The sequence below is a fragment of the Argiope bruennichi genome, chromosome X1 (genome assembly GCF_947563725.1).
Source record: "Argiope bruennichi chromosome X1, qqArgBrue1.1, whole genome shotgun sequence".
Taxonomy (NCBI): domain Eukaryota; kingdom Metazoa; phylum Arthropoda; class Arachnida; order Araneae; family Araneidae; genus Argiope; species Argiope bruennichi.
Genome location: NC_079162.1, coordinates 103726739 through 103754711, shown reverse-complemented (window position 1 = coordinate 103754711; position 27973 = coordinate 103726739). Strand labels below are relative to the sequence as shown.

At 30.2% G+C, this 27973-nt stretch overlaps 1 long non-coding RNA gene across 1 annotated transcript; it reads left to right on the top strand.

The window, feature by feature from the left end:
* The first annotated feature begins 287 nt into the window (after positions 1-287).
* On the top strand, positions 288-10655 carry LOC129958972 (uncharacterized). The gene is made up of 5 exons (XR_008783361.1): positions 288-398; positions 808-959; positions 1654-1896; positions 6788-7040; positions 10042-10655. It is a non-coding gene; the product is annotated as an uncharacterized LOC129958972 (long non-coding RNA).
* Positions 10656-27973: the final 17318 nt, after the last annotated feature.

Here is a 27973-nt window from a genome sequence, read left to right as displayed (position 1 = left end):
ATTGCACAATTCCTATTATACATCCCAATATATTGGTTGTATAATTATAGTTCGAGAAATATTATTATCCTCAAAATCCAATAGAATGCATCCTCAATAGAATTAACTTTAACAAATGAATTATTTATTCACTAATTGACTCAAAACATTTCTTGTGTCTGATAGTATTTTAGAAGAAAGTATTAAATAAAACTATTGGGTATTTTAGATTTCTATTTGTAGAAAAAAAAAATTTTCAGTTTTATTTATGTTAGATTTTGCTTCGTATTTTAAGTTTCTGGCATCAACACGAATACGCCTTTCGAAGTCCGCATGGACGCTGACCAAACCGACGCGGAAGAAATTACTGAATTGTTGTAGCTGCTTTACAGAATTGTAGCTGTTGTACATTGATAAAGGTACAATTAAAAGAATTTTTAATTACTTTGAGCGCTACCTTTTCGTTATCTTTAATTTTCGTAAGTTATCTGAAAGCAGCGCCTGAAACAATTTCTAATTAAAGCGTTATGTGGATCGGTTAAGTTTTAATTCAGAAAGCCCACTGGTAGGTCTTTAATTTAAAAATGGAAATTCTTATAGAAATAATGTAATTCTTTCTTAATAAAATTTTTTTATCTTCACTCTGTATGAAAAGATTATTTGCCCAATTTCGGTTTAAACAGATATTTTGATTCATTTTGTTTTGTAGAAATTTAATCAAGCAGCTTCTCATAATCTTAATACTTTCCCCCTTTTCAATATTTTCATTATTACTTGAAGATGATTTTTATTTTTAAGAGATGCATGTAATTTTTTACTTTTTCCTAGGTTTCAACATAATGACTGTTTCCTCCGGATATATGGGTGATGCTTTAGAATTTCGTCGATTTTTTATTTGGGAAAGAAGTTTACTGTTTACTGCGAATCGAAAATGGAATGCATTTAAGTCTCAATTAAGAAAAGTTCTCAGAAATAATACTGTAAGTATTAAGCAAATGGTATTATACAAGCTTTAGTGTGTCGCTGTACTTTATAATATTTTGATATTTTAGAATCCGTGTAATTGAAGATTCTGAATTATATTACATAATATGATTAATAATACACAATGAATGAAACATTTAGTACGTGAAGTTAAAAATGAAATATGTTCAGATTTTAAAAGTATTGAAATAAGGAAAATTAGGCAACTCCCTTATTTTTAAAATTTGAAATAGCAATTATTAAAGTGATATTTTATTATTACATTTGCCAAAATATACACTGTTTGTAATAAGTTTCCTTTTCACTGGTTCAAAACTCGTCAAGTAGACTTTATTCACAACACATTAAAAAGATGTTAATAAATGTAAGTTTGAAGAATTTTTAATTCTAATGGGGTGAGGGGTAAAAGTTTACTAGTGGGAATATTCTATTTAGCATCAGTTGTATCATTTTTGGCAACTTCATTGCCTGTTGAAAAGGGCAGATATATTGTTTCGCAATTTTTAAAAAAGTTTTTATGTTTCAGAGCAGATTTTTTATACTGATAAAGAATCTCTCTAAAAGTTGCCAGCATATATTATGTTATTATATAGGATTCTATTGTTTAAATCATTTATTGAATAATTATCATAATATGTCTTCTAAAAATTATCTTCTGATCTTAATTCATTGTGTTTATTTTCTTTGTAGATTGAATGGCAGAATCTAATGTCTATTACTTCATGGCTAAAAGTAGTACAATTTGTAGCTGGCAAATTTTTGTCCAGCTATGTTAGAGAGAAATTCCGTGTATTGAAACTTTTTAGAAACTGCAATGCTAAATTGCTGTTAAAATGTGATATTATAAATTCCTTGCAACATCCTGGAGATGTGGAACTACATCATGTGGTAATAAGGGAGGCTGTAGAGAGAGGACAAAAAAAAAATGGAAAAGTATGTTTTTGAATCATTTATTTAATGTGTTAAAACAAAAACTTCCTTTTTTTTTTGTATAAAATCATATCCAGTAGTTTAGCAAAATTTAATTGCAGGTATCAAATTACAAGAAAGATTGAAAGAACATTAATAGCTGCATTGTTTTCTATTGTTACCGATCTCCTTTGTGTTTAGGATAATTTTGAGCCAAAACTTAGAAAATTGCATTGGTTGACCAAGATTAATTGTAAATGATAAGCATTCCATATTATTAAATTGACTTACTTAAGAAAACAGATTATTTTCATGTAAAAATGCATAGCTTATCTTTTGTGGCTTAGAATAATACATTCAAGTTCCATCTTTTAATGAAAATATAAAAGCAAATTGCATTCCTGATTAAAAGAGAAATTGAACATTAAAGTAATTTATTTTAAAATTTCCTGTTTTACACATCTAGGAAATTTAGGCAGCTTTCTTTGCATATCATGGCATTATAACAAATTTTTTTTCTTCATATTGATGTTATTTGTTAAAATTTTTAGTATGTTTCATTTTATTTATCCCATCTAAGAAATAAAATGTTTTTAAGTAGTTTAAAACAAAATATTTCAAAATATTGTTAAAAATGTTAAGCAAGAGTTTAGTATATTTGAAGTTATTAATGTTAATGCTTGTTCAAAAAATGACTATAAAAAGTATTTCAAATGAGAAAATTAAAATGATTACATAAATTATCCGAATATAAATTACTATTAAATGATAATAATTCAGGTGTCAAGGAATTTTTATAGTGCATATTTTGAATATTGCTTCTGGGTGACTTATTCATTTTTTTGAGAATTTAGCTAAAAAAGTTTTAATGTACCATTTTAACTGAAATGTTCTGCATCTTCCTTTTATATCTATGATTGGAATAAATTTTTCTATTTGAATTGATTAAAATCAAAATATTTTTTAAAATTAGAACTGAGGTTTTTCTTTTCTTTTTAAAATTTTTTGATGAATTGAATCAATATTTAACTTGATCAAAATCATATTTCTCCATTTATCAGTCCATATTCATTGATGTCTGTTACTTTTGATTTGTCAGTTTACTTGCTGATTTGTTATTATCCATGTCAAAACAACAAATAAATTTTCACTCATTTACTTTACATTTTGATTTTCTAAATTCTCTGTCATATTCAGCAAACAGTGAATTATGAAATTCCTTGAATTCCTACTCGAGTAATTATTATTCTCAATTGCTAGTTCCATGATCTGTGTTTGGCTGAAACTGTTTGGCTGTTTACTTGAAAATAGATTTTCATTAGTCAAAATATCTTGCATGATTCACCAATGTTTTCAGTATCTATTCCTTTTTTTTTTTTTTTTTTTTTTTTTTTTCCACTTTAGTTTCTAGATATAATTGTATTTTAAAACATTGGTCTTTTGGATTCAATCAGAATTTTAGGAAAAAAATTGAATCTTCTTTCTTCAATGGTAATTTAGCATTTGAACTTATCTGAAAAATTATATCTACTGTAATTATTTTAACACATTCACTTTGTATCAAAAATGGCATTTTTAAAAAAAATTATATGTATTTAAAAAAAAAGTTTTTTTCTTTTTCTTTTAAATTTAGAATTCTATGTATTTACAGAATATCTGCTTTTCATGTGTTTATTGTTGATCATGCTTATATTTGTTCTTCAGTCTTCTTAATAATTTATTACTTAATGAATTTTTAAGTTAATAAATATTATAATCTCAAAACTATTAAAACATAGCAGTTTTCTCATTTTTGTATATTTGGTATATTTAGAAAATTTTGATTTGGAATATTTTGAACACTTAAACAATAAATGCAATAAGAGCTATATTAAATATGGAGGAAGAGAGTTTTCTATGTGAAATATTGCTACAAAATAAAATAACTTTCATGTTACTAATCTATTTTTACTTAGTAAAATATTGTATCATCAGAACTATCTCAAATTATTTTTTTTCCCTACTGGTTTTCCTTTATCATTTTCTTTCAACAGAACACCTCGTTATATATTATGGATTTTCCTAATCAAAGAATTTTTTTCTTTCTTGCATTCTTTTCGACATAAATATGAGATTTATTTCTAATTAAAGACTGCTACTAGTTAATGTATAATAATTTAACTAAGCCATATATATAAAAAAAAAAAAATTTAGAAGCCCTTTGTATTGCATTAACTGGGCACAGCTGAAATTTAATACAAAAATAAGTATTTTTCATATTGAAATATTATCTCTTATTCTAATGTATATATATTAATTAAACTCCAAATGTCAACTCTTCACTTAAAACTCTGTGCTATGTTCTGGTTTCATTTATCACTTTCTGAGGAAAACAGCTGTTAAACAAATTTTGTTTGCAAAAGGATAGCACTAAAAATAAATTTTTCGTAGCTATTCTTTACAATTTTGATTATTTGGGATCTATTTTTCCTGAGTATTTTAATCCAAATATCGTTTCTAATCTAGTAGTCGAAAAACCTAGAGTAAAACAAATTGATAAACAATCATCACAGTGAACATATACCAGACAAATCTGTATTTTAAGAAAAGTATAATATAATTTACTTCATTTATAATTAGACTTTTTTAATGAATGTAGAATTCTATAACACAACGTTATGTTTCAAAAGAATAAATTGTCACTATAAACTGTAGAGATTAATAAAGAAAATGCTGGGAAAACTAACAACTTAAACACAGCCTTGTGAATTTATTTCTTTTGGAATTCTATCTGAACTAATTGATCTGGGAATAAACAAATTTCCTTGAATAATGAACTAAATTTGCTACTCTGTTTTCGAAATTGTTATATTAGTTAAAAATTCAGTTTGTTTTCAGAAGATTTGAAAATAAAGATAACAGCTAATAAGCTTCCAGTAATTCATGGAAACAAAAGTGAAAGCAACAATCATGAGAACAATAAGGTACGAAATGTCAATTAATCATGCAAGATATTTTCACCAATACAAATCTGTTTCAAAGGTTGGCAGGAAAGGAAGAGCTAGACCTAAAGTGATAGGTGAATACAAATGATTTTTAGACAATCAACCACTTTGCAATTTAACCTTTATTTTATCACATTAAGCAAACATTCATATTTTTTCTAAAACTGTTGAACTGTAGAAATGGTCCTCCCCCCCCTTTTCAATATCCAATTCATAGATTGCTATAATTGAATCTAATTAAGAAACAAACTGCAATTTAATTCCTTGGAAAAATCTTGAATATATGGCAATAGATATGTAACCAGAATTATAGCAGCATTTTATGTATGGAAATGGCCACATGTGCCAAGTGCTGTCCATTTCTCTTTACAAGATGAATCGAAATTATGATTGGAAATTTAGAATTGTGAATAATGCCTTATTCTAGTAAATATTCGAATTAAACTTTGGGTACTTTTAATTCCTCATGTTTTAGTCGTTTCCTGATTATAGAAGGTAATTTACTGAGTATGTAATGATACATATGATATTTTGCTGGTATAAGATTGAAAGCAAATATTTTTGTATTGAAGTTCAGAAATCAATAGTTGGCAAGCCAAATTATCTGAAAGTATCGTTAAGGCGATTAATGGAACATGGCAAATTTTACCCTTCATTTTAATGGAAATCACCTGTCAATTTTATCTGATTTTCAGTATCTTATCTGTTATCTTTCTTTACCTCCTTTACCCTCCTATAAAATCTGGACTTAAAATTAGTCGAGAAACATCAGTAATTGCAAATCAGGAAAATAACCGTTATACTCCATAATTTTACAAAATTGCAATTATTAAATTAAAATTTTTTATTTAAAACTTTCTTTTTGTTTCCACGCAATATTCAATTGGAATGCATTGATTGATCGACATCTTTTGGTAAAATTCTATAAAAAGATTCTCTTTGATAATTGGCTATGTATTATCATATTTAAGATCTGGATACTGTTGGAACTTATCTGATGCCTTTTCTCTGTTTATATACTTTTTATTATCTTACAGATTTTCGTTATTTGTATCTCAAAATTTTATGTGAGAAATCATTTTGGGTGATTTTTTTTTTTTTTTTGCCAACTTCGGAGATTTTGATGACATCTTTATGTAGCATCAAAAATTCTTGTGTTATATTGATTCTAGATAACCTGAAATACGTCTTTCCCCCCCTAAATACATGTTACATTTATTGTTTGTTGTAAGTGTAAAATCAATGGTTCAAAGCGATTGTGAAGTGGAATTATATTTGACAAAATTATATTAAAATTAGCTAAGATCTGAAAAAATCAGATTGGAACATATGTAGTGGAAATTGTAATACAGCATTTAATGATATTTGCCCATAATATTTTTTTTCTGTTTGTTTGCTCTTTATCTGAACTATTCTATTGGATTGCTATCGCTATAAATGATCAGGATGAACTTGGCGCCATTGACGAAGTAATATGGGTTGAAGTTTGGGTATTAATTAGAACCTTATGGTTTGAAATCCAGTAAATAACATTACTTGTGGAAAGAGAATATAATTTTTTTTTTATCTAAGACCTGGCTATTTAATATTGAAATCTACCAAGTATTAAACAGTGGCTGCTTAAAATACTAGAAATATTATTAAGCCATTTCATTTATATGAGAATAAGTGTTCAGGATAATTTCTGAAGATAAAATTTTAATATCTGTCGGTAGTAAAATTTAAAAGCATTACTTGACGTGAAACGTTTTAAAATTGAAATAAATTTAAAATCTTTTGAAATTAAAAAAAAATCCTTCTTCTCTGCCAAGACATGGAGATCGGTGTTAAGGAAATATTTTATTTCAGAAATGAAAGGATTCAGAAGTAATCAAAAAAATATCTGCAAAACCAATATTTCTTAATTAAAAAAGAATTTTTGACTCGAATAGGATCAGCGAAGCGTTGTGTGGAGCTCAAACGATTGTTAAATTGAGCTGTGTGCCGAATCCTGGTGTTTATCGTAGAAGTCGCATCGAGTCGTGTGAGGAGTAGCCAGTTGCATAGTAGTGAGTCGGAAGCTGGATATAGCTAAAGCGAGGAACCAGTGGAGATTTGCAGGCGTTTGGAGAAACCGTTGGGAGTAGTTACGAAGAACATGAACAAACGAGAAGCAAGCAAGAGGGAGAAAAATGGCTCTTCCAGGTGAGAAATAAATAAATGCAAAAAATTTAAAACTAAGTTCAATTTTAAAGATGCATGCCCCTCCCCCCCCCCCCCCTTTTTTTAAAATTTTAACTAGAAAGATTGATTTTACCAAATTATTTAATCCTTAGCTGCAAAAAACTTATAATCTTTGTACAATCTCCTTGAATTGTGTTTTAATTTAAAGTATTCTTTTCTTCCCTTACTGCTTCGCAAGTCTGAATATTTGGCTTTAAGCTCTTATGAGTGATTTGTTCATTGAAGTCAGGGTTGCCACGCCACCGGGAGAAAGGCATCTAAAAATCGACCGAAAAACGTAGGGAAAATTAAGTTTCTTAGTTATTTTTTTCCCATCTGAAAAAAATGCCGCACACGAAAGAATGCAAGATTAAAAAATCGTTGTCATAGCTACCAAAAACTAAACCATACCATTCGCTATTGTGTAATGCGGAAACTCGCCCCCCCCCCCCCTCTTTTTCTGTATAGATCAATTCAGTTTCGATTTGCGAGACGGTTTTCTTTTTCCCTGCGATTCGAGAATTGCTGCTAATGAGCATGCCCGAGATTTCTCTAACTGCATGAAAAAATAGTATACATTTCTCTGGCGAGGGCTTTCAATCTGCGGACCCAGCGCGGTGGTGTTTAACCTACCATACTTGAGTTTATTGAATGGTTATTTATTATTTGAGGAAACTGTGAGATTTTTCAGATTAAAGAATTGTTTAAAACTACGAGCTGCACAAAATTCGTATTAATACGAATTGGAAGGAGAAAAAAAAATCAATCCTGATTTTGCATTATATTTGCTTAAATGTTACGTAAAACACATTTTTAGTGTACTCCTCATTTTGTAAAAAAAGGAATAAGCACGAGTAAAATGAGAAAACAGGCACTTACTATTCAGGCCGAAAAAGGAAAACATACAAGACTGACTGCTAGTTCAAAAGAGTCTTCAATTGATAGTGGACTTGGCATCTAAAAGAAATACGAGAAAAAATGACATGTCAAATCCGAGAACGTCAGATTTAATGTCCGAAAATAAACTGATATCAAACAGTTTAGATCAAAAATAATCATTGAAAGCTGAATTTTTATGAACATTAAAACTTGTTGCGTCACATTGTGTTCTCAATCATACAGTGATGTATCGGAAATATTTTTACATATGTTCACTGAAACGGAAATAGCTAAAAAATTGTCGTTATGCCGATGAAACTAATGGCTGAAAAATCAGCAGAAGTTGCAATAATTGATGTCCAGATACGTGAACTGACAAAAATGAAAAGAAGAAAAAGTAATCTTGCTTTGTCATGTTTTTTTAATATTACATTTAATATTAAATTTCGCGCATTTCCACATATCTTGAATATAAATACAGGGAAAAAAACAGGGAATATTTTTTCCAGATTTGAGTGGCAACTCTGGAACTGCAAGTTTCTTGCATATATGTGCAGCTCTGATGTATTTTTCATCGCACTTCTGCCGCACTAGATAATTTCTGTATGTTGTAGTTGGAGGAGAAAAAGAAAACATTTTGTCTTGTCTTGACTTTTGCATAAATAGATGCATGTTTTGTTGAGTAAGCCAAGCCTTGATAGATTTGGAAAAGATTGTTCCGAAAAGTGTTACTACAGCGGATTGGAATGGATCTGTTTTTGTTTTCATCATTTCTATTCTAACATCATTTATACTATTATCCTTTTTAATGTTTTGAAGTAAAATTCTCGAATTAAAGCACTATGTTTAAATTTAATTAAAATTTTAAAAGCCAATTTCTTCTCTTTAAAATTACTTTTTGTTTCAAATTTGGTAAATCTAAATCATTTGATCTCGGATATTGGGTGTAAACAGCCACATACACATTCAATTTTATTATTTATAGATATAATAGCTGCCATTAGCACCCAGATGATTCAACTATCGAATTAATAGCGTTAATTTATGCATTATTTTTTTGTTTAATTATTTACAATTAATTTTTTGTTAGTTGAAAACAACTAATATAAAATAAAGGAAAATGCATGGGCTGACTTATTATAATTTATAAGCAGATGAAAAATCTCAATTTCATGAGAGTGAATAATCTGAGAATTCCATTGCAATAACAAGAAATATCTTTACAAATTATGTATAAAAATAATTTAAAAGCTTGTTAAATTTGCCTTTTACATGAAAAAGAAAATAAATTCATATCAGAAATTTATTTTAAAAGTGTGAATAACATCATTTCTATTTAAGAACATTTGCAGAAGTTACCGAGAAGAGATAAAATTCTGATGAATTCTTAATTTTATTTATTTTAGGGGGGGGATCTCTTTTCAAATTGTGTCTACTGAATTTGATAGCATGTCAAATTGACTTCTCTGAAAATAGCGAATGTTCATACATCCATACATTTTCTCAAATTCGGATTATTATTAATAAACATTGTGATGAAAAACGATTTATATTCTGTATTGCGGGGTTTAATTAAGTAATTTAGTTTTCTCAATTACTTGAAAACTTTCTGAGCTAAACTATTTATTCCGCACAGAAATGATATCATTTATTTAAAGAATTTTCTTTTTTATTGAGCATCTACAGATGTTTGTTGAAAAACTGATCCAGCACAGATCTCTCATTTGGGTAGCTGATATCAAATTATGCATTGCTAATATATCTATAGGTAATTATATATCATAAAGAAGTCCTAGAAAACATTCCACTCATTTCGTGTAACAGGAATCTACTCCTAAGCTTCCAAAGCCCATAAGAAGTAATGATATTTATATATGAAATTTATTTTGTTTTCTATCTAATATAGAAAATTAATCAAGTAAAAGATTTTAACTATGGTTTAATCATTCTATAGAAATTATTTTGGTTCTTAAAATTTTTTTAAACCTTAGAATGCTTGTTCAATTTTAACACTCTCATATCAAAAAATTTTAGATATTTTATATAAAAATGGCAAATATTGTATATTCTTTTTTTTTTTTTTTTTTCCCCTTTTCTTCTGTAGGTTGCTGTTTAGTTTAACTTCAGAGCCTCTGCAGGAGATTGTGTAACGATGGGTGGTATCACATGTTAGGATGTTTCCGGTAAACATCAACTACTTTTTCATTTGGTGGAATAAAGCTTCATAATAAATAAAGTTTTAATTAACTATAGGATCATAACATAGCTTATTTCATTATTCAGATATCACTGATCTTTTTGTAATAGCTTTCAGTGGAGTCGATTGTTATGAAATATGCCACATGTCTTCTACGGCTGGGCATATCATCAGAGATTTCTTCCACAACTGAAATATTTCTGTTCAGTTATCATTGTAATTTTAGGTTATTTTCCTACATTATATGGAAAGAAATTAACAAAATTTTAAGGATTATATTTATTAACTATTTTTTATCATTCTTAATAATTTACCAGATTTCTCTGTGAAAGTCCGCTTAATAGATAGTTTTATTTCATTGAACGAATCTCTAAATATGCTATTAAACAATTAGTACTTGTTATTTATTTAAGCTGCAGTGTGTTTGTTTGGTTTTTTACATTGTACAAGACTTTTTTTTATTTAATACATACTATGGCTATGTCTTTATGTACTATAATTTCTGTAATAACATTGTATTGGTGGAAAATAAATCTCTTCTTCATGTGGAAAATACTTTTTCTAAATTTTTACGGTTTTTTCACTGCCATCTCCAAGTTTCATTTATTTTAAAAAAATTCTTGACAAAAACTATATTTTGCAACTTAATTTCATTCAAATTGCTGTTATTTTTTTAACAAATAAAAAAATTATCTTAACCAGTTAAATTTTTATTCACTTAAGAATTTACAAACTGCTTTTTTTTTTTTTTTTTTTTTTTTAATGTAGCCATCAAATTTTAAAATATACCTAAGACATAACATGGTAATTTTTTTCCCAAAGTAATGTTTATTGAATAGTAAGAAAGCATCCTGCTTTTAATTAATGGACTTGTACTTGGAATTTTAAAAGTTGCCTGAACAGATATTTTGCAGTATAGCTTTTACTAAATATTAATTTATATTGACATAAGTGTTATTTTTAAATTCCTGCACTTCCTACTTCTGGTATTTGAATACAGTAAAATGATTTATTGGAACTTTCTCAATGTCACATTTCAAACTAGTAAAACAGCTCAAATTTAAATTCAGATATTTCATCCTATCAAAAGTGATTCAAACAGTTAAGTAAATACTATAATTGCATGAATGGCAATTAAAAGTAACAGTAGTAAGTTGATGCTGCTTTTGAATTTCCATCAGTTAAGGATTCATTCTAAAATCCACAACAGTCAAAATACATTTGTCATTTTGAAATATGAAATAAGTTCTTAACAACTTTCACAATCTCAAAATTTGAATCAAGCATACTTTATAATAATGGGCCAAGGAAAAAATGTATCATAGTCTATAGATACAGAAAAAATTATTGTTCAATTATAACTCTTACTAAGTTGGTTTGGAAAATAGTAAATGTTTGAAGATCAAAATATCTCCTTGTTTTTTAATACACTTCGAAATTGTTTGATAAATACAATACTTCCATGGCTAGAAAAATAATTTGATTTGGATCTGCTGTTCGAATTTCCTTTCTTGTAAAATGTATAGAACTGAGATTGTTGGGTCGTGTATAATAAAACAAATTGGAATTATATAAACTGCATTTCTCTATTTCCACGTATTATAAATAAAAATGTATAATGTTTCAGAACACTCGTGGATATATTTATAAATTATAGCTAATACATCAAGGCAAATTACTTTTTAAAAAGTAATGTTAACATTGTTGTAATTCAAATTAGAGTAACTCCAATGATGTAAACGAATAGCAAGAAATTGATTCTGCTAACAAAGCAACCTGAAAAGTATTTGAAAATGGTATTAAATAAAATAATGTTTCTAAACTAATAGTTCAGAAATAATGAAAAAAAAAATCAGACAAATGATATTGTATGATTTTGATGATTTGATAACCATATGATTATTATATGAAATATTCAATACAAAATGAGTTCTATGTTATGGTCATTATAATCATGTTATGAACGGATCCGCCTTCGAAACGAAATAAATATATCATATCGTCATAGACAAATTATTGAGATTTGTTCTGACTATTTGCTAACTGTCACTTGAGAATGAATTGATCTCATTATTTCTTCTTGCACAAAATTCTAATCTTTGGAATACAGTGAAATATTTGGAAAATTTTGCAGTGAGTGAATATCCTGTTATGTAACACATGCAGATACATTTCTCGTGTTCTTAATGTAGTTTCTTTCGTACCCCAGATACAGCTTCATACTTTTCTCTCTCATTTTCTCGGATACCGTGGGTCATAGAGGTAAGTTCGTTGGACGATTTTTAAGTACTCTAAGGTGGGAATCTGACTGTGCCGAGTTTGAGCCGTCTTGATGAGATACACTGAACAATAAGAAAACTGACGTGTTTTGTTGCTTAAACAAGTGCTTACGCAATAAAACAACTGTTTTTCATTTAAAGTATTATCATTTAATAAAATAGATATTTCTGTAAAAGCAGCTTTAAATTACGAATATTTCAATTAAGAAATTGCTACTGATAGACACTACCATCATTTTTAATCAAAAATTTAAATGGTACCTGGAAATTTTGTTGAATTTATTTTCATTATATACAGTGCTTTATATGGGTCTTATCTTATACTAAAACATTTTAAGTATTTTGCAATAGAATTTAAAACTTGTACCTTCCTTATTTCAGATGATATTTGTGCTTGTAGCACCAGAACTATAATACGTCAGTGATTGTTGCAACAGATACAAACGAAGGATTTGGCAAGTTAACTGGACTAGGAGCTCTTAGAGTAGAATCTAATGGTTTTAAAATCTTACCAGAAGATAGATCAGTCAGATCCCACTGAGTGGATATGGTAGCCGACATTTTTTTAACAGCAGAAGCGTAATTGATTCCAGCTGCAGGTATTTTCGATTTTGAGTTTCCGGGCTTCCTGATAAGAGATTTTATTTTTGGTTTTAGTTGAAATTATTTCTTTCTCCTGTTTCCAAGAAAAACAGTTTCGAGAAAAAGAAGCGTGCTGGTCTTTGCAATTCGCACACTTCTCTTCGGCAGAGCAGTTAGTACTGTCATGGCCAGATTCTGCACAGCGGGCGCATGTTAGAGTTCCGCGGCAAGAAGTTTTAGAATGGCCGAAGCATTGGCACTTAAAACAGCGTAATGGATTTGGAATACATTCTCGGACAGAAATGCGCATATATCCGGCTTTTATGTGCTGCAATAATTTAGGGGAATCAAATGTCAATACTAAATGTTTTGTGTTTAGGAGCTGGCCATCCCTCCGTATGGAAATACTCCGTACATGGGTCACTCTGATTTTTTATTTCTTTAGTTATATCTTCAATTGAAACATTGAATAGCTCTCCGCAAGATATAACTCCTTTGGTGGAGTTTAATGTCAGGTGGGGACTAACTTGAATAGGAATTGTAGACAGATATTTAAGCTTAGCTATTTGTCATATTATTTGGAGGATCCAACTTCAACCAGCAAATTGCTTCTTTGTGGATTTCAATTCACGAACACTTCCAGAAATGACTCTCTCGACAAGAAATGGGGATACATTATGAAAAGATTTTTGTGTTAGATACTCGATGAATTAGAAAGAAAGCTGGAAAATGGTTAATTTGAGGATTCGAAATAGTGTTGCCCACTAAAGGGATGCGGGGATTTTTTTTTTTTTTTTTCTGTCCATACGATATTGATGGGGATTCAGGCCCGACGGCACCGCCCACCACGGAGCCCAACAAGGGAAGGAAATTTCCGGCTCGGCATCCTCTTAGTGCTAATCGGTACCTATAGGCTGGGAATCACCCTCGCTTGATCCTTAGCAGACTAACCACTTAGGTGGCTAGCTACCGGCCGATTGATACACCGGGAACCACAGTGCACCGCCCGTCTAATGGGTCGACACGCACGGCTAACACGTGGGGTTTTTGGTTGTCCAAGGAAAAGTTAGAAGAGCTGCGACAGCTTCTCATGGAGAGTCCCCCACTTGCCGTCGAGGGAAGGAAGAACGACAGCAGAGAGCAGTAGACTGAGAGGAGGAGAATCTGGAAGTCAGACCAAATCACTAGGGTGTAAAAAAGTGTGCCTGTGAGGGGGGATTAACAATGGAGGATTACTGTTAAATTTACAGATTTTAACTTATAAAACAAAAGGCTGAAATTCAGCTATAAGTAAAAGTCTACCTATGGAAAATTGCAGCTATGGTTAATCAAATAAACCTGACATACTTATTTAGACAAATGAGTGAAAAGCGCCGCTTAAACTACGACAGTTTGAAAATTTGCGTTCGCTAATAATTGCAGAGAAATTTTGATATTTAGTAAGCTTTATCAAATATAACGCGAAAACTTAAATTTTTTTCTTTCCAACTTTTGAGGAGTAGCTACAATTATTTACATATTATTCATATTTTCAGATAATTATAGAAATTGTTGCTTACCGATTTTTTAAAAGCTTATGCTCGAGAATAGGATTGCTGACCTATGTAATATGATCACAAACAAAAACCATTGAGACAGCATCCATAATATTTAGCTACGGAAAAGCAGCATTAAAAAAATTTAACCTGCTTTACGGATGGCTATAAAATGATAATTTACAGAATCTTCTTTTTTCCGTTCACATATCGATTATAGATCCCGCTGCACTATTCTCCCATTTCTTCCTGAAATCTATCCAATTCACATGAAAAATATAATTTTTACTTTAGAATTAATCAATTAAATGTAATGGTTTTGATTATTAAAAGAGGAGCAGTCGTACATTAAAAAGGAAAAACATTTTTCAAAAATCCTTAACAGATGAAACTTTTATATGCCAAACTCATTTTTAAATATATATATATATATATATTTCTTTTTGTAGCTATTTCTCTATTCATTAGATAATTTGGGTGAAAACCTTGATTATTTAAATATCTTGCTTGAATTAGATATCCCCCCCCCCCGCTCAACCTATAATTTAGCGTCATCATTGAAAAAAAAAAAAAAAAAAAACTTATGAATTTAAACTATGGTAAAGAACATACCGAACATATCATAAAATAAAATTTGTGCGTTTATCTACCTCATTACTTGAAAATTATTTTATTATTTACGTAATGTACTAAACAAGATTTATGAAACCATTCGTTTCGACAGAATTTGAAAAAATATTTAAAACAAAACCATATGTGATGAACTACATCTAATGAAAGTCATTTCATCAAGAACTATCTATATTTTTAATTAAGATGAAATATTTCAAATAACTGTGCAACTTGTAAAATGTATCAATGTAAATGGTTAAGAAATTTAATGCTATATGACGGAATTATTTTAGAAGAAAAATTGCAAGATAACAAATATTTATAAATTATATCTGGAATTGCATACTGATTACATTTTTAGTCCTTCACTTTTGTAGATATAAACATGCACTTGCTTTTGTGTTAGTATTTCTTTCGTATTTTGTAATCGAACTTGGATCTTTTAACATTTCCTCCTCAAGTAACAAAATGTCTTTGTAAACTTCTTTTGTTTCTAATCTCTGAGTAAAATTTTTATTTAAATTCTTTTATTACTAAATATTTTGTATTAGATATTTTCAGTAATAAAAGTTTATTTTATTTTCATAACAAAAATCGTTTATTTAAATATTTTTCTCCCAACCTTTTGTCTGATATTCCGGAAATCGCAATTCGACTGTGTTAATTTCTAGTAAGAATGCATATTAAAAATAATTTAAATACTATTTCTAACTTAAATAATTATTTATTTTAAATACAAATTATTAAATTTAGTAATGCTAAAAATTATAATTTGAAAATATTTAATAGACTAAATTATTTATTTATAAATTATTGTGTAATTTACATATTTTTCAATAACAGTTTTTAAACAAAAAATGTTAAAACAAGTAGAAATAGCATAAATATGTCATTTCCTGATACTGGCTGATAAAGACTAAATTATGAAACAAAATTTTAAAAAAGATTACGCAATTTCATAAAGATCACTGAGTGGTGCAATATAGAAATATTTATATTACACTGCTCAAAACAATTAAAGGATATTGAGGTTGTGGGTTGATCTTGCACCTGGAGAATTGTTTTGATGATTGATACATTATTGACAGGCGTAGTAGGCTATATGAGATAAAAATGACATTTGTTTAGCAGAAAAAAATGCGCTTTATTGAGCATTTGGGTACAAAAGGAAAAAAACACAATTTGTGCATATGAGAAAAACAAATAAAAAAAGCGTTTCCTTAATAGAAAATCGTTTTTAGTAGGGGGTATGTTTTCCCCGGAAGGCCAGCACCGTTGAACACCTTTGAGGCATCGAGTCAATGAGGCTATTAATGAGGGGCTGGAGTATTCTGTCCCATTCCTCCAGAAGAGCTCTTTCCAGTTCTTGGAGAATTTGTGGGGTGGTAGGCGTCCAGCAATTCGTCTGCCTAGAATGTCCCAAACATGCTAGGTTGGGTTCATGTTCGGAAAACACGCTGGCCAATCCATTCGTATGATTCCTTCCTCCAAAAGGAAATCATTCACCAAGTTAGCACGATGTAGGCTGCAATCGTCGTGCATTAACATGAAGTCACCTCAAATTGCTGCAGCGTAAGGGACTACAATAGGTCTCAGGATCTCATCCCTATGTCGGCGATCGGTCAGAGCTCCATTTCGAATGATATGGAAATCGGTGCGCCCATCAATGGAGATGCCAGCATAGACCATCACTCTCTCACCGCCAAATCTTACACTTTCATGCACGAACGCAGGATTGTTTCTATTGCCGCGTTCCCTCCAGATAAAAATACGCCTATTATCAGGAAGAACAGAAAAACGGGACTCGTCAGAGAAAAGAGTATTGCCCCAATCATATCTCCTCCAGTTCGCATGCTCTGTTGCCCACTCCCTGCGGGCGCGACGGTGCCTTGCTGTTAACGTGACACACACCATTGGTCGGCGAGCATACAGATCTACAGAGTGAAGGCGGTTTCGTACAGTTTGTGTCGAAACTGTGGTGCCAGCAGCCGAGCGAAGGTGTTGTTGAAGAAGGGTGGCATTCATATTTCGGTGTCTCCGAGCCATTAGCGTTAAATAACGGTCTTCATTGGGCGTTGTTGCACGTTTACGTCCTTGTCCTGATCTTCGGCATGAATTTCCAGTCTCCAAAAAACGGTTCCACATCCCGGAAATCACACTTTGTGAAACTCCAATGGTTTTTGCTACTTCGGCTTGTGTTGGCCTCCCTCTAACCGGCCAACAACTCTCCAAGCTTCTGATTCGGCTAAATGACTTCGTTGAGACAGCACACTCATCGAAACAACGTGCTTACTGAATGTCGATCATTCTTTTCTGCTTTGTCTTACATTAAGTTGAAAACCAAATCAAATTTGCTGCCGCTAAAGCGTCGTCTTCAACGTCAAACTCAAAATTTTCATACTGCGAAGTTTGAAAATAAGAAAAATTTGCATTTGTGATTCTCACCGTTATTTTATACAAGACTTACAATACCCTTTAATTGTTTTGAGCAGTGTATTACTTTAAAATTTGATTAATCTGCTTAAATGGCTATCCGAAACTTTACAACTATCAATTCAAGAAGATAAAAATTGTTTTTAATTTTTAATTAAATAAAAGATTAAAACTTAAATAAATTAATAGAATAAAAATAGAATGTTTAAAATCAACTACTGCTATAATTACCAGAGGGAAATTAATAAAACGTTTTAAAATGTTATTTTGACGATAATTGTAATAACAAAACAATTGTAAGTTATATTTATAAATATGACAAATTGCAAGCATTTCAAGACTTAAATTTAAGATAAGTCAACAAAGTTTCCACTTGCAAAGTTTTAAATGATATAATTGCAAAACATATCATTTCATGCCAATTTAAGTTTATTATTGCCTATTAACTATATGCTCTGTTCTGTTTATTAATCTTATAACTAAAATAATCCTTTTAAAAGATTCACTGAAATGTAACATATTAGAAATAGAAAGTATTAATGCGTATCAAATGCACGATTAATGAATAAATATTTCACAGATTTATATTAAAATCGAAATCATTGTTTTAATAATCCTGCAGAAAAGTTTAAAATGGATTAAATTCATTATTATTATGTTCACGATATTCAAACTAAATAAATGCTGTAAATAAAAATTTATATTTTCAGAAATTTCTTTGAAATAGTTTTAAAAATCATGTTTTATTAGAAAATAATTAATACAACAAATTTGTGTAAAGTAATAAGATTTTTGCATATTTCTTTCAAAACAGGTTTAGTTTTAGTCATACGAATTGCAGCATTTTTCAACATTTCACAACTGCTTCCATTTATATATATATAAAAAAAAATTAATGAAAAATTCGGCTTTGTTCTTATTTCTATCTTGAACCGTCGATAACAGAGATATCTGTCCAATGGGAGTTGAAGTGATAGAGTGATATTAAGACAACTGTAATTCGCTCGGACATAAATTTATGGGGGTCTGCTTACTTTAACCCCTTCTTTCACAGATGTGGAGGCATCAAACGTTGTGCTTACCCCCCTCCCCCCCAAAAAAAATCCCAAGTTTTTTTTTCTTTTTCTTTTTTGAGGAATGAGCTATTTGTGATAATTAATAGCACTGTGGCAGTTCTTAAATTTTCCAAAACAATCTATAATGTGAACACCGTAAATATTAACTCATCATACATAACACAAACATATTATACAAAACATGCATTGACTACAACGCCTATCTACATTTAAAGAGATTAATATTTCAAAATTGAAAGGTTTGCTGCAAAAAAGAGGTAGCTCCAATTATTCAAGATTGCAAAACGTTTGAAAATTCTAAATTTCAAATTGTGCGAAGTTTTTCCTTTTGATCAATCTTATTAATTGTTTCTACGTATTATGACAGTATTATCACACACAAATATATTTTCCAGATGACGTGGCACATGTTGGATGTTGGAGCTACCTCTTCCTTGCAACCAAATTGATAGTCTGTCTACGTCTATGAAAAATATTTCACGATAAAAATGTACTTTACTATAATATTATTAATTATTTAAAGTAAACTAACAAAATATATATACAACATGCGCTTTAAAAACAAAAAAATTATATTTCCATTAATCATCTCACTCCCCCTCTGTAACGTCAGGCTCATCTGCTGCGTCGTCGGGTTGAAGGCCATCGTATAACTATATATCATTTTGTGGGACGTATTTGTGAGCTAGTTTCTTTACGTCCTTCTATATTGGGCTCTTAAGTGGAAGGGTGGGGGAATAAGATGGCTGAATCTTGTTTAGCATTAATGGAGTAATGTTTTGGATGTTGAATCTCCTTATTGTTTAGTTACCGAGTTGCCCAACACTCTCTATGTATAATATGTTTCCTGTATTAATTTGCGATTTTTCGTAAGTAAAAACTCTATATTTCGTTATAAAATACTTTTCCCTTTTGTTGCCATTAGAAGTGATATAAGGACTCTTCAGGAAGAAACCTTTTAATAGGTCAACGACGAAAATCATTCCTTGGGTAACTTTAGTAATAAACTTTTCACTTGTCTTCTCTGTGATACCATTATACTCAGACGGTAGAAAAATTCTTTCTACTTTAATTGTACGTTTTTTAGTGTTTCCGAAGGCCCTGTCGGTGGGGAGAAATGGTGGTAGTACTAGAACTAACGATTGGTGCTATATATTTTGGCCCCAAACGAACAAGTTTTTATTTTTTCTCATGATAGTACATGTAGCTCCAAATTCTCCAAGATAGGAGCTACATCCTTTTTGCAGCAAACCCTTCAATTTCTAGAATGAAGATGTTTCATCGTTTAAATGTAATTCAATAGATTGCGATACTTTTCAAGAGTCCCCCCTCCCGAATTTAAATGCAATTTGCAGGAAAAAAAGTAGAAGAGGAAGTAAATATTTTCATAATCTAGTAAGAGGGGAAAAAACTAAAGAATTAAAAAACACACACATCAGAGAAAATGTTAAATGAGCAGTTCTAATTTTGGGCTCTTTGATTTTGGTAAATGATAGTATTCCCATAGCATTAGTTCAGTTTAATAAAAACTCCACCGTTTAGCTAACAGAAATTTTTCATCTGTTGAATAAATATCATTCACGTGATTATTGTTCCAAAATAATAAAATTTTAGCAGCTTTTTTCATAATATATATTTCAATGGAAACTATTACAATAATCGCATTTTTTAATTGTTTTTTTTTTTTTCATGTTGGAATTAAATTCTAAGACTAATGTCTCATGGTTTCTTTGTTAAGTGTGTTTTTTAGAAAATTTCAACTCGGAGAATTCAAATAATTATATATTCCTTATTTACTATGGACATTTTAAAAAAAGAATTCATAAATATTTTCTTTCATTTAAAAATATTAAATTTATAAGAAAGTTGCAAGCCTCAAAATTAAAAATATTTTAATTATTATTTATAATTTTTTATTATAAAACATTTAATTTTTTTTTAAACATACAGAAAAATATAGAATGAATTCGCTTTAAATCATTAAAAAATGCCAGTGAATAAATATTTATGAAAAAAGCTGTTTTAAAAGTGTGTTTTTAATTTTAAAGTACTGCATTTTTTCGTCTCTGCACTTTAAAATGTGTCTAGAAGCTGGCATCTTTAAAAATTCAGTAAAAAGGAATTCTCATGAGAATAAAATGCTTTAATGAAAATATGGGCAAACAGAAAACGAAAATAAACGGATATCTCTACAAAATAGAGTAATTCCCTCAGTTTAAGGTCAATGGTGATGTCAGTGTCACACACTTTTGTCAATGCAGGGATTGGCATTGGTATTTCCTGTAAAAAGGAGCTATCTTTCTTATGTTAGACGAGAGTTGTTGACTTGTGAGTCAGTTACTAACGAAAAGATCTTAGAATCTGTAGACAAATTTGAAATAAATGTATCCTAAAAGAAATATTCTGAAATTTGAACCAAATTAATTTTAATTGTAATGCGTTCGAGTACACTATCCTTGTAAATCAAAAAATAACACACGCACATATATTGTTCCAGAAAAAAAAGCATTTAGATCTTTGTTTCCAAATTATGTAACAAAAAAAGGGCCGTTTGTGTTGTTTAAATTTATTGAAGTTTGTTCATCTGCTCAGTATTTCTTACAAATATCACAAATTTATAAAATTAATCTGCTGCCATTGTAAGTATTATAATGTTATATATAACTGTATGTAGAATTAAAAGTACAGGCGTCAAAATATTTTGAGATAACGCATTTAGTATTAATTTTTTGGGTGTAAAATATTTCTCACATTTATTTCCTATACATTCGAAACCGAAGAATTTCAAATAGTTTTAATGATTAACAAATTATTTGTTAAATTTGAGTTAACTGCTGCTTTCGTCAGTATAAAATTATGTTCTACTTAGTATTTAAACGAAAAAAAGAAGCGGATCAAGTAAGATTTATGAATAATAATTTTCATTCTACTTGAAAGTTGAAATGAATAAATTTCTTGTTTGAATAAAATTTTTGTAAGGATTCTTTTGAAAAGCAAAAACATTTTATTGTGAAATAATACTAATAGAAAAGGCATGAGATTATAAGTGACTTTTAAAATATTTGCGTTTTTCTGCTCAATGGACCTAATGTTAACGATCCCAGTTCACATAGTCTCCCGAAATATCGCTTCAAAAAATATTGTTACGAAATTTTCCGAGGTTCGTTTGGATAGTGGGGGTTATATGGTGTGAAGAACGCTCAATCACCAGGCGGCAGTAGAAAATAAAACAACGACGTTTATTTACACGAAGACACACAGGATAGCACAAAGACGACAACTATATACAGCACAAAAGACGATTATCTTCAGCCGAGACGTGCAGCATACAACAGTATACACAGCAGCTCTACTCCGTCGCTGCTCCGCTAGTCCCTGGAAGACGAGTTCTTCATCGTCGCTTCCGACTACTCTTCGACTCCACTGGTTCGCGACCCATTCACCACCGGTTCACAACTACAACTCTGGTTCACTCTACTCTGCTCTGCTCTGTCTCTTCCGACTTCTCCTCAATTCACCGCTGCCCGGTAGCTGCGGGTGCTTCCTTTTATAGGTCTCAGAAGACTGGGCTAGAAGCCTCTCAGCCAATCAGGAACGTTCGAGGCGTAACTCCATTCCTACTGGACGGATCGGGAAAATTCTCGATGTTTCGGGTATAATCTATTTTGGCGCCAAAGTCGCCAAATGGTCGCCAAGCTCTGGGAGCTCCTATGGAACCGACTATGCTGGGAAGCCGCCTCACAGATTCGTAACAATAGGAAATTTTTTGCAAAGGCAAATAGCAAATATAAGGCCTAATTAAAACAAATATGAATGAAAAATAGTTTTATTGTTAAAATTATTTAAAGTCATTTCTTTGTTGGTGCCATCTGTCGAATTTCAAGTACAACATGTCCTTATTTATATTTTATACATTGGCAGAACTTTCTCAGGAACGTGGCACACTCCTTTTTACCACGTGCACGCGGTCACACTGAAGAAGACAGATGTGCCACCTACCGGTCAATCTACCATTATCACATCGGGCTTTGGTTAAGGATTTCCAGCCACTTCGTGAAATGGCCTGCCCAAGTAGAATATACAATATTAATTGCAAGTACTTCGGACTTTGGCCAAAACGCGAATTGGCCAGCCAATTTGCGAACTCGCCGAACTTCGGACTTTGGCCGTAACATATAGAATAAATGAATGAGTATTTAGAATGATGTTCTGCGATTAGCGTTGCACATTTGTAACACACATATATCCTGTATACGTGACTTCAGGTAATGAAATCTTACATTATATGAAGATTTATCAAAAATTAATTTACATTTATAAGTAAATGAAATAAATACTTTCTTTTATGTAGTCGTAAAATAAAGTGGTTTATCATTTCATGTTTTTTTCAGAGTAGTAGGTTATGATAATAAGAATAGTATATACTGATAAAAAAATGCAGGACTAAAACATAAAAAGAATGAAAATTAGTTAAAAAAATTTTTTTCAGTAATATCGCTAAAATATTACTTTCAACAATAAAATTATCTTTCTTTTTAAAAAAAATTTATACTGAGTTTTATTTTTTCGCTCATACAACAAAATTTTCTATTTTGATACTTTCAGCGTAATAGATATTCAGGCTCAGATGCAATTTAAACAATACTTTCAGTGCTCTTGAATACTTTTCTGTGGAAAAGAATAAAACTTCTTCCTGAAATGTTCTCTATAAATATATTATCATACATGAAGTTGCAATCGATTTTAAGACGCAAACTGTAACTTAACAAGTGCTTTATATAGTGTCACACATACGCACAAAATAATATTACCGACATCTAGAAAATGTCTGAATCTTATATATCTAATCATGGAAACAGCCCCTTAACAGCAAATGTCAAGTATCTCTTCATGTCAAATATATCTCATGGTATATTAACTAAAATTTGTGCTCTGGTTAATTTTTCCTGTGGGGAATCTGTTCATGACATTAAAAAAGGGTGTTGCTATAGGAAATTTCAAAGTTTATACAATTTTTAATGTATAGACAATTCGCCACTAATAGTTTAGAAGCAACATCTTTGCTTCTAAACTGTTAGTGGTGTTGTTATAAGAAATTTCAAAATTTATACAATTTTAAATATAGACAATTCCCCACTAATAGTTTAGAAGCAACATCTTCTAGCATACGTTCCTAGCTTTCAAATGGTATTTTTAGTTTTCATATATGATGGTCGACAGCAGAATAAAGCTCGGCGGCTTCTTTTTTTTCAAGCAACGTATATACTGTCCGTGTTGCATTACAAACATATAAGAAGCAGGTTGTCATTGGGCAAAAATATTTCCAAGCACAAAAAATGTAAAATTCCGTCTATGTTTGTTTTTACGATTCGAAAGGTCAGTAGAGTTTTAATGTTCAGAGCAATTGCCAAAAATTTATTTCTGGTCCTTCATGTGAATAATTTTTATGGCAAAATTTCAGGGTTCTATGCGAAGAAAAAATTGTAGACAGTACATTAGTTAAGTCAGAATAACTGCAAGATATTATTGAGATCTTCAATAGCCGCAATTTAGTTTAAGACATCGAACGAGAAAAAGAGGCTCATAATTACATTGTACAATATTATAAAGAAAGAAAAATGACAGAAATATGGCTATTTTAATAATCTAGCAAGTGAAGCCAGTGCTGCTGTTATCCTCTTCCAACATTTTTGCTGTTGTCCTTTTCTACATCGACATTTCAATCGTACAGTTCACCAAGTGCAAAAATGGTAAGGACATAGTTTGAATCCATCGGTCTGGAAATATAAGTTAGTCTACAAATCGTTGGCACTCAGATACAATACTAAAAGACTAGAAACAGCCAAAGCAGTGTCTGTAATTACCTAGAGATTCAACAAAATTTGTGAAACAAATACATGCATATGAAAGATGCGTTGTGTTAGTATCTGAGAGGACTGTCAAGACCAAATCTGTCCTAATATCGAAGCAACTTACATTCTCGGCAGTGGCATAACTAGGCTAGGGCATTTAAGAAATATGCTAGAGATGCCATTACCAGGGGGTGTGAAACTGAGGGTTTGGTTTGTTGTTCTTATGATAAAAATATTTTTTTCTCTGGAACTCGTTCTTCGTATTCTTAAACACAAAAGTGATATCAGTTACATAAGAGAAATCCTTAAAAACACATTCCCTTTTACAGATTGAGAACTATCTGAAACTAAGCTGATCAAAACAGAATTACAAACAAGTATTTTAGCAAAAATCTATTTACACTCCATCTCTAAAAGTTAAGGTATTTTTTTAAGATTTCGGTCTCAATGGAAAGGGGTGGGGAGAGTATATTTGACCATCATATGATATTTTCAGAAAAGGAAAAATAATACTTGATCATCCTAGGAACTCTACAGGATTTCTTATGATGTAAAGGGTATCCGAAAAAAAAAAAAAAAAAAAAAAAAAAAAGGAACATTTTTTTTTATTTCCCTAAACGCTGCACCTAGATATATGCATTTCAATTATAAAATTTCCTTAAATGAGGTAGGCAACTGAAGGAAAACATTTTGGTTTCTCTAGAAACTGATAGTAACAAGTTTAAAAATTGAATTTTTATACGTTTCCCATAGTGTAAAGTGTCAATAAGTAAAATATCTCTCTTACATTTATCGATGCACACACAAAGTTTCAAGTTTCTATGCACAAAATTTGAGATATGCTTATTTTTAAATTTAGAGGGACTAATCACAAATTTACTTAAAATATTTATTTCAAAAATACAATTTTTTGAGCGCAGAAAAACTGACGTATGAAAATATTTGTCTAGTAGTACACCATCCAGTCATCATAACTTCAAAGAAATTTGTCAGTCATTTTAATGTAGTTAACTTTCATTACAACATCGACTTAATGAAGAAGGGAATAGAAACTAAACATTTAAGATATCTCAGAGAAATACGATATGCCGAGCAAGAAAATAAAAATTCTTTGTAGCTCTTGTGCACTTTCTAAAAAATGTAACAAGGAACGTTTGGCAACGCTGACGATTTATGCTTCATGTATATGTATCTGCATGCCGGCTTAATTGCTGAAGAATATAAACATCTTTTCCGAAACGGAAATATGTCTGGTATCTTTCCAGGAAGTGTGTTTACAGAACAGTTTAGTAATTACAAACCACAGGATCCTTACTTTCCCCGAGAGGAATGTTTTGGGTTGCGGCAGTTGCAACATATTTAAATAAACTACAAACCTTGCAAAACATAACCGCAGATAACTAGCGACCCGTGGTATGTTGGAAATAAAAACATCCAAAAGAATCTTAAACTGCCATCAACAGCTGAATTCAACTTAAAAATAGCCAAACATTATTTTGAAAGAAATCGATAAAAGCGATTATGTTAGCATAATGAAATATCAGCTTACAACCCCCCTTAGCCGGAAGAAAAAGAAAAGAACTAATAATCCGTTGTATAAATAAAAAAATTACTAATAAATACTACGCAAAATTACTTAAAAATACGCGCCCCTTTTACTAGCTCTCTCCAGGAATGGAATGGCTGAGAGAGGGGTCGACTTAACCTGACCAATGCATGATGAGATCGAAGAAGAAAAGGCGGCGATTATATTCCAGTGTGGTAATATTTTTAGCTTAGCTGTTTGTAAACATAATATGTCTAACTTTCCTTTCCCTATTAGGTTTTCCACCATTCCCCATTCATTTCTCTTCCCAATTCAAAGGTAAAGTAATGTAGTTCCTTGAATCCCAAACCACTAGGCAAATTTAATTTTAAAAGTTAAAATAATTTATTAGGTGAAATTAAAAAAAAAAATTAACCAAGGGTAGAAGATTGAGAGGTGAACGCCCATGTACTCCTCGTGTATTTCGTCCTCGTCGTCACAAAGAAACAGAGAAACACATATATGTAATGAATATGTGAATCATATATCACTTTAACGGCTAAAACTAGTTTACATAAATTTTTTGTCAAAGATTTAACCGGTTTATATATTTTACAACTTATGAATATTAATTTTTCCCAGCGCATATTATTAAGAACATATTTAGAATTGTATTTTGGAATTATATTTGGTTTGTGATGTCTTTTTTATGTAAATAAATGATTTAGATGATAGCTATGTATTTTTCTTCCTCTAGATATATGCACTAATGCATTTCATAAGATGGTAATTTTGCTTAATTTCAGAATGGAAGTATTTGCAGTAATTCATTTGTAATTCAGATGTAGTGTAGCAAAAATATGTATTTTATAATTAGCTATGTAACATGAAATCATTGTAATTTCATGCTTGGCCTAAATAATAGTAATAAAAAAAATACTAATTAAACCTCACATAATTTTTTTTTATTATTCTCATTCTTTAACCAACTAAATATAAGGGCTCAAATCTTTAACTTAATTAGCTGCAAAACCTGCTCAACATCTTCATTTAATTCATGCATCAAACTTTGTTCAAATAGTAATGCAATTTTTGTGCACTGTTTCTATTTTTTCCTATTTAATATCTGGTTGTCTACAGCAATTACTGCTTTCAATATCAAAAATTAAATAAATTCAATAACTAAATTAATTACAATTGTGTAATTTTAAGTAATTAGGGATAATTTGGAGAAAGCAAATCATATAAGTTCAAAAATTAGCTTATGTATTATTTTTTTAGCTTAAGCATTATTATTTCATTACAATTTTAAACTTAGTGCTCCCTGGCACAAAATCTCTGGGAAAGGGAAGGATTATGCTAAATGTAATTTCATTATACAGGAGAAGGGGGGACGTTTTTTTGGTATTTTTCCTGGGAGCCATTTTATGCTGGTACACCTTTGATTCTCAGAAAAGAAAATGATGATGATATTATATAATAAGAACCATAACAATAAAATTATTATAATTATCTCGATTGAAAAAAACTAATGACTAAAGTATTTTAAAATAAACAAATTTATATTGAGACACAGTGTAAACGTATTTTTGTATTTATAACAGTTATGAAATCTTACTTTAAAAAACTATGACCCAAACTTAATGTTTTTAAGAAGATTCGGCATCACTTGGTGCTTAAAAAGATTCGATTTCAACCTTTATTGCATGTCTCCTCTTCTAAAATGATATGCAAAAATATTTTTAAAAAAAGGCTAATTTTTTAGGTTTTCAAGAACATCACTGGTAAAACAAAACAATATATGATATTTCGAATATTTAACTAAACAGTACTTATTTTTTTACATTTCACACTTAAATTTTTATTCGATGCACTTGAATTAAAAAAAAAAATTTCATAGATAGAATTTCATATTTTACTGGTATTTTTAAGTAAAATATATTAT